This window comes from Monopterus albus, unplaced genomic scaffold (genome assembly GCF_001952655.1).
Source record: "Monopterus albus unplaced genomic scaffold, M_albus_1.0 scaffold119.1, whole genome shotgun sequence".
In the NCBI taxonomy this organism is placed as follows: Eukaryota; Metazoa; Chordata; class Actinopteri; order Synbranchiformes; family Synbranchidae; genus Monopterus; species Monopterus albus.
This window is the reverse complement of record NW_018127999.1, coordinates 669,012-677,889: the sequence shown is the minus strand read 5'-3', so window position 1 is coordinate 677,889 and position 8,878 is coordinate 669,012.

Sequence of the window (8,878 nt, the reverse complement as noted above, 5' to 3'; positions counted from 1 at the left end):
AAAAAAAAAAAAAGGGGGGGGGGGCTATTGTGCTTTCACTAAAAAAGTACTCATTTAGAAGTGATTTTTTAAAACCGTTGACATGAAACACAAATTAATAGATGCATGTAAGGATAATAAAACACTTTAAACCCCTTAAACCATTGTCAAAATGCATTAATAAAGCTTAATAAGACTTTTTTATGACCTGATCTCACTGACAAAGACTCATCAAGAAACGTTTTAAGTAATTTCTGTTTTGCAGGAAACTTAAAAGCAGAATATTCATTTAAACATTAGTGTTTTTTCTTGCTATTGTCAAACATGTAAAAGATAGACTACAGCCATACATGGGTGTGTCACTTTCCTGCTAGATAGCCCCACGTTGCAGCTACAGAAGGTTTATTGTATAGAAGAAATGGGTCATAGTACAGTAGACAGAAAATATGTGTAGTTTAAAAAAATCCACAGGCTCTGTATGATGTTGCTAAACATCTTAAGCATCACAGCGTTCAAACAGCCGCATCTGAAGCCAAGGTCAAATGTAGGGAGTGTTATACAGGACATAGAAAACATCCTGGCAGCAGCCATGGAACCCAGAGGGTGGGACTCAAACAGATAAGGTCTGCACTGGTTTGACTTGAGAAAAGAAAGCTTGAAGATGTCAGTTTTTTTTATTTATTTAAAGCTAATTTTTGAAAGTACTTTTAAAGAACTTTCATGCATTTGCATCCCTGAGCAAATTTATAAGTTAGTTTACTTTTATTCAACTCCATACATTTTCATTAATTAATTTATTTGTTGTAGTAAATCACATTTATTTAATGTCATTCTTAAGAGTTTATCCACATACTGGTGCAAAGGAAGTTTAGATTTCTCATCTTTCTTCTGCTTTCAGGTATTTCTAAGATGCTGCAGGTGGGAACTTGTTTGTCTCTGGCTCTTCTTTCAGGCATTTCCCCCTGTGCACCGGTTCGAGATCAGAGGATGAATTTTTTTTATCATAATGAATATGATTGCTGAAAAAACATTTTATTGTCAAGCTGCCTTGGAAATGCATGTTATACATGTAAGCTGATATTTTCACTTAACTAAATGTAACAGCAGTGTTAAAATACTCCACAACAAGTAAAGATTGGTTTGTTTTACAATCTTACAGAATTCATTTCAGCAAAATGCACTTAAAGTATGAAAAGTGATGGTACTTACTGTGCAGAGAAATGAGCCCCGTCAGTGCTGAATTACTAAATATCATCGTATTATTGCACTGTTGTTATTATTACTGCTCAGCATTAATATCTGACAGCATTATAATTAGTGGATGTTGGTTCTTTAATTTGTATCAATGTGCCATACATTTGTGTGTAAATGTTTGTGACATTCCACAAATGAAAATACATTGAAAAGGGACATCCATTAAAGACATTTAATATATATATTTATAACAGTATCAACGTGTTTTTAAGATCTTTTAAATCCTCATTCTTTTGGGGGTGAAATGTTTGTGTACCCCATGTGCAGTTTTATGTGCCAAGGTGTCTCAGTGGCCACAAAGTCCGTCAGCTGCTACAGGACGATGGCTCAGGAAATTTACCAGCTGAAATTTGTTTAAACAAGAAGCCTCTACAATCAAGGAAACAGAAGTGTGTTCATATTATACTGTATTATTTGGTGAAAAAGAGGTACAGTATTTGAATGCCAACAAAGTTACACAACTCCTTACCTGCAGTGAGAAAGTTACACAACTCCTTACCTGCAGTGAGATTTGGATTTTAGTTGCAAAGAATTTCTGGTCTCTTCTTCATAGCTAAGACTCGGTGGTGGCCATCAGCTGTGGCGGTCAGGCACAGGGAGCTAGGCTGACCTCTTGAGGTACAAAATGGGAATGAATCTGGATGAAGATGCTCAGAAAACTGGTGTGAGCTCCAGTACATCATGACAGCAGAGCTGGAACCACAGGTCTGAAAAGCAGCAGCAGCCCCTGTTTTGCTCTTTGTTGGAGGCTAGTTTGCCTCCAGTGCTGCCACGACTCTGCATTCTTTGAAAATGCAAACAGCAAATAACACAGCACCATAGACCATAGATACTGACTGTGACATCAGATGTTGACAAGAAGTACTTAAATGTTTTTTACTCAAAGATACTTTTAGATGACGACATTATGATTTCTAAAAAGACAAAAATGTTTTGATTCTGATGACTGCCAAAACGGTCAGATCATAACTTGCATCTCTGGCTTCAAGAAAAACTTCTCATTATTTTAACTTGTGCAAAATCAGAAAGCAGCACATTGTTCATTGTACCAGACTTTGAAGATGATTTGGTCCCATCTGGGTTTGATCTCCAAATCGTCCCAATACACTGTTTTCCTTCTTCTTCTGCCCATGAAGCGAGATGTAGCGTATGAAACCAAAACCCCCAGGATTTATGGGACACTTTAGTTTGGCTGGAACACTAATGTATTACATACTCACACATCATTTTTACTGTGACTTCTGTCTCATGAAAGATATCGACACCAGTAGAGTTATAGCTTGGGGCTGCTGGGGGAGGTTGATGCCTCGGTTGTCAAAACATGGTTTTATACAGGCCGTTACTGACCAAATGAGTTTTATGAGTTGAGGATTTTTAAAACCCACTTAAACTGGACGAATTCAGAACTTGCATTAGAGTCAAAGGCAAAAGTCAGCAGGAGTTTCTTAGTTGTTCAGCCTTTCACACAACTCAGTTCTGCTCAGTAAGCTGCTTTATGGCGCTGCACAGAACTGGAAGTCTTAATTTAATGGGGAAAGGTTCAGTGAAGCCACAGGGGGATTTTGTCTTAAATCCCTCAGAGAAAACGACATGTTAAGTCCGCACACAATGATATCTTTGCTTGATGTATTTACAGGGTAGCACATAGCAAACTCAACACAGCATAATGGTGCACAGGTCCTGTATGTTACAGCCAGTCGTAAACAAACGAAGCCGTTGCCATTCAATTGAACTAGTTAGACAGCTGCTCTAAGTCCATATTATAACAGAGGTCAAGCAATGCTCTAATAACTATCACAAACAAAACAACAAACTGCAAGTTACTGTGCATCTGTATAAGTAACTCTCAAATGGCTAAAACTCCTTGGCTGCATGTAGATCTTTTTACTGCATGAGCTCCAAATCATTTGCTGATGTGTTCGTGAGAACTGTTGAAGGGAGATTTTCATGTCAGGCTAAATGTAAAATATAATGCACTGATACGAGGTCTGGGAGCCACTGAGCTGGGCTGGTTGGATGAGAAGCTGGGGCCTTGTAATCTTTTCACTCTGACTCCTTCTTGTGTGTGACACCGGGAAGGGGGGGGTTAATTAGATTAATCCAAAACAAATAAACGTCTGGCAGCCCTTGAAAGGCTCTGGGAAATGGCTGGAGATTGAACCAACTTTTGAGTCCCCAAACCTCAAGCTTTGATGGTTTTGACTCGACTCAGAGAACACAGATGGGATCTCCAACTGGAGCTGAACCGTCTGTCTCTCTCTCTCTCTCCTCTCGGTGTTTTAGTTCCTCTCTTCCTCAGCCTACTTTACTACTTCCTTCTGCCTTTTCCTCATCCCTCTACTCTTGTTCTTACTTCCGCTCTTTTTGTCAGGTTTCTCTCTCAAAATGCACATTTTTGCTTTTCAAAACATGCACAAGGAATAAAGTAACAAACAGCATCTGGTAAATGAAACTGCCTTTTTTTCAGATGCTTAGTAAAATATACTGACTGCAGTTACTAAAAACAGAGCTGACACTCATCTGGAGAGCAAGACATTCTTAGGCCTTTTATTCCCTGTGTACAAGCGATTGTACATTGATTGCATATCAACATACTTCCTGCTTGTAAGTCAGGGCTTCTTCATTCAATAACTGTGTAATAGGTCAAAACAACATGGAGCCTTACAGTTGAGAGGTTTAAGAGTTCAATTTTTGTTAGGTGCAGTGGATGTGATGAGAATGCTCTCAGTGTGAAAATGAACCATAGACCAGAGTCCAGTGAAGCTGGAGCTACAAGCTGCTACATGCATCAGTCTGTCTGATAGCTGGAAATGTGTATAAATGTATAGAGTGTTTATGAATACTGCCTCTCCTCTTTCTCTCACACTTCCCCTACCTTTTGTTGCACCGTTCTATTGTCTGTTTCATAAAAACACACCAAGAGCTTCAGTGCCGGAGACTAATTCTTTGTATGCTCAACATACATGGTGATAAAAGCTGATTCTGATTCTGATTTTGAAAAGTACTTATTATCCTTAATCTATTTTCTTTTATTTATTTTATCAGCTTTATCATTTTATGTTTTTCATGTGCTTTGCAGAGGCTTTCTTTTTGTGCCGGTGACTCTCAGCTTGTCGTGTGTACAACACTTTGCACTAATGTGTATGAAAGGGACAAAACAAATCAAGTTGAACTGATCTTTAGACCACATCTACATTAAGATCTGAAAATATCTTGGTCTTTTGTTTTTGACCTTTGACTACATTATGGTGATGACATTTTTACACCCATAAACAAACTTTCCAGAACAGTGACAGTATGTAAAAGATCAGACAGATGTGTATGAACGGGGTGTTTCTACAGGAGTATGTATTCTCACTGCATTGTCTTCACTCATATAGTTTTGTGTCTTTAGTACTGTGACTGAATTGTCCGTGCATCGGTGCGTCGGTGGGTGGGTGCCTGTGTGCACGCGCGTGTGTGTGGTTGTCTGTACGTTAGCTTGAGATGGGCCTGGCATTTAGATTTAACCGTCAGCATCTCAACAAACACCATGTTTACACCCAGACAACAGTTCTGTTTGATTTCTTCACATGTACAGTAGACGCTTTGTGAAGATACTGATACACAGAATTACACAACCACTGGAAGATCTCAGCGCTGATCAAACACCCCAATGGAAAATGTCTTTTTACCACTTCCATATCACAAAGTGTAACCTCCTCTCAGGTAGCTCTGTTCTGTGCATAGTGAATTGCACAAGTGATCTAACAGCAATAATTTTGCCTAAGCATCTTATATAATACAGACCAGTAATATCAGGCCATTACTGTTACAAACAGGCATACATTAAAGAGAGAATGTAATTTTTACTTTTTGTGCCAATACGCAGAAACAGCAATGTCTTAAACTGCTCCAAATGTTTATTAGCTTTAAAATTTCACTTAAAACTGAGACTCAAATATTTTGTCCTTCATTTGGTTCTGGCACTGACCAAAGCTCAACCTTGGACCTGAATGAATTTCACATTACTACCAAAGCTGCACAAGTACTGTGCATGTGGAGAAGCAAATTATCCTTGAAACAAAAAGGAAAAGCTTTGGTCCAAGGCTCATTCAGGCAGAACGACTGCTGACACAAAATCAAGGGATCTGACTCCTAGAAATTAAATTTCACAATTTTGTGTAATATTTCATTTTGATTCATGTGTATTTATAAGACTTGTTGAGTTTTGTCATGTCTTCCATGCCCTGCCCTGTTTTGGTAACATGCTATTTTGTGTTAGAATAAAAAAAAATAATACAAAAAATAGACTGAATAAAGAACTAGACTTGTTGAGTTTTCAGTGCAATCAAGTCAAATCAAATCTTTCAAAAATCATTTTCCGCAAGATTACAAGAATGAGTAGAATTCTATCAAGATAATCAGGATGTTTTAAGTAAATTCAGGGAATACAAATGACTAAATCACTAACAGATGAATAAATCTGAAATCACAGGGGACATTTATTAAAAGCAGAGTGTGATTTGAAAACCAGAACTTTAAAATCTAAAACTAATGGGCAACCACAGAAATATCTGCTTCTTCAGTTGCAGTTTAGCTGATGCATTCTAGAAAAGTAGTGAGGTCTGCTGGTGATAAAAGCCTGTTTTGGTGATTTTTCTGATGTGAAATTCAAGTCAGGATCAAAAAACACACCGAGGTTTGCAGCTCGGGGCTCGACGTTCAGTCCCAGGGGAGCTTCTCTCTCTCGCTCCAGTAATTAACCCTAGTAACCTGAATGTGTGAGCAAAGTGTCAACGACAAACCCAGAAGAAACAGCAAAGCACACTGGTGAGAAAGCAAACAAAACTCACAAGAAAATTCTAACTGATTTATTTGGTTTTAACATCAAATTGGCAACGTGTCTTTCAAGTCATCAGCTTTATACTGTGATGTGCTGGATTTCAAACACCTACATTTATTGGCATGAGGGAATAAAAATGAATGCTGCACCATGTTAAGATTATTTCAATTGTTATACTTTGTCATTGTTATCTAGAGTAAGGAAAACCCAAATTATATATAAAAACATAATAATTCTATTTCTGTGAGAATAAAGTAAATCAGCATGTAATTAAATGAAGAAAATAAGGGGCATTTGTGCACTTCTCCAGCTGGAGGACGTCAGTGTTTTGGTTTTAACGGAAGTGAAATTTCCAGGTTCCGAATGGCATCAGTTTCAGACTGTGTGTTGTTATTACTATGAACTGTTTGTGTCATTCTGTAAGTTTGTCAACCAAATGGATATTATGGAAATTTCATTTGTAACTGATTTTTAAACTTTCAGTGAATTTGCTTTGTTAGAGGAGAGTGTTACACTATTCGTTTTTTACAGAAAAACAGTCAAGTTCAGTGACTTTTCTCCATGTTTTCCCACCTCTGCTCTGTACGAAGCAGCTTGGATGGTTGGCAAAATGATTTTTATATCTGATCCTGTGGTTTAAAGAAGCATTTGGTGAGATCAGCTAGTAACCAGGTGCAGGCAAAACCTACAAAGCCCATGAACCACAGCCCTACCTGGCAGGTAGTGACGTGGTAGTCATGAAATTCGATTTGCGTGGCTGCTCGCCGCCTGTGTCTTGGGGCTGAGCGCCGGGCTGTTTTACACAGTAGAAGGCACAGGCGCACAGAGATACCACACCATCCTTTACCTCCTTTGATGTTTGGGAAGTCACCTGAGGGGGAGAATATGGAGAACTGTGTTGATTACAGGGTCTTGTATTCAGTACACAGTGTGTAGCAGGAGGCTCAGCACGGCAGTTTGATACTTTGTGGTAAAAGTGCTGGCAAGGCCACAGCTCTTCTTTCTCTGCCAACCCCCTGGTTCTATATCATCAACAGCAGATATGTATCAGAATATTTGCTCTTCCTGATCAGTGTGGCCAAAAAATATAGACTTCACTCGGACTGATTTGGGGTGTATGTAAAGTTCCTGGCTCCTCTCACAGTGTAGCTGCATGTACAGGTGCTGGTCATAAAATTAGAATATCATCAAAAAGTTGATTTATTTCATTAATTCCATTCAAAAAGTGAAACTTGTATATTATATCCATTCATTACACACAGACTGATATATTTCAAATGTTTATTTCTTTTAATTTTGATGATTATAACTGACAACCAATGAAAACCCCAAATTCGGTATCTCAGAAAATTAGAATATTGTGAAAAGGTTCAATATTGAAGACACCTGGAAGTATTGAGTGCTGTACATGCTCATACTTTTCATGTTCATACTTTTCAGTTGGCCAAGATTTCTAAAAATCCTTTCTTTGTATTGGTATTCAGTAATATTCTAATTTTCTGAGATACCGAATTTGGGGTTTTCATTAGTTGTCAGTTATAATCATCACAATTAAAAGAAATAAACATTTGAAATATATCAGTCTGTGTGTAATGAATGAATATGATATACAAGTTTCACTTTTTGAATGGAATTAGTGAAATAAATCAACTTTTTGATGATATTCTAATTTTATGACCAGCACCTGTATGTGTTTAAAGGGACCATCTTTAAAGCCTCACACACCAGTGGCTGTTCTTTAAGGTCAGAGTTTTGAACAGAACCAGATTAGTGAGTGTACGAATTAATTAGAAGATGTAAAAGATGCAAAAAAAAAAAAAAAACAGCATATAAAGTTTTACAAATTTATAATGTTTTTATTTGAGAAAAGTGCTAAGTTGTGTACCGGTAATTTTTTTGTACCCCAGTTTGTATTGTAATTGCTTGTACCTCTGACTTCAACTACAACCAGTTAAGCTGCACCATGTTTATTTTACATTATTCTCATTCAGAGCAGCTCTGCAACATTATAAAGGTAATCAGTGAACCGAGCAGAGTGTGGGTAACACTAGTACTATTGGGCAATGCTACAGCATCACTTCAGTTTCCACACAACAAGGTGGCAGGTGGCAGGTGGCTGCGTGAGCGACGTGGCAGTGATTATCAGCACATCTCTGCCAGGCAGATACTGAGAAAATGACTGTTAACCAGCTTACACTATATTTCCTTGGACACCATGAATGAGAGATAAAGATCACTGCATCTGCCACATACAACGCGTCACATTCAAACACCCTTTTTCTCATACACACACATGTGCATGCATTCATACATACAGTACACACACGCAAACATGTACAGTGAGGATGAGTCACTGCTCCTTCCTCTGCAGCGCTCTGACCACAGCTCAGTTTTGACATTTTCTCATGCCTCCAGTGTATTTACCAAAGTTCTTACAGGAACTAAGCATCTGTCACTAGTTACTAGTTACTTTTCATAATGAGGCTAATAAAACAAAGTACAGTATAATCACAAGATTTATTGGTCCGTGGTGTAAAATTCACAAGCTGCCCAGCAGTAATTTAAATTATAAGGTAGTTAAGATTAGCGCCACCTTTACCAGCTGCTACATAAAATGTGGTGTGCACAATAATACATCAATACTTATAATTGAGTAATATGATATACACCAATGTAAACGGTGCTATTTTGCATAATTAGTACTTTTACTTTTGGTACTTTAAGTATATTTTCTGCTAATACTTTTGTACTTTTACTTAAGTAACATTTTGAATGCAGGACATTTACTTGTAACAGAGTATTTTTACACTGTGGTGTTGC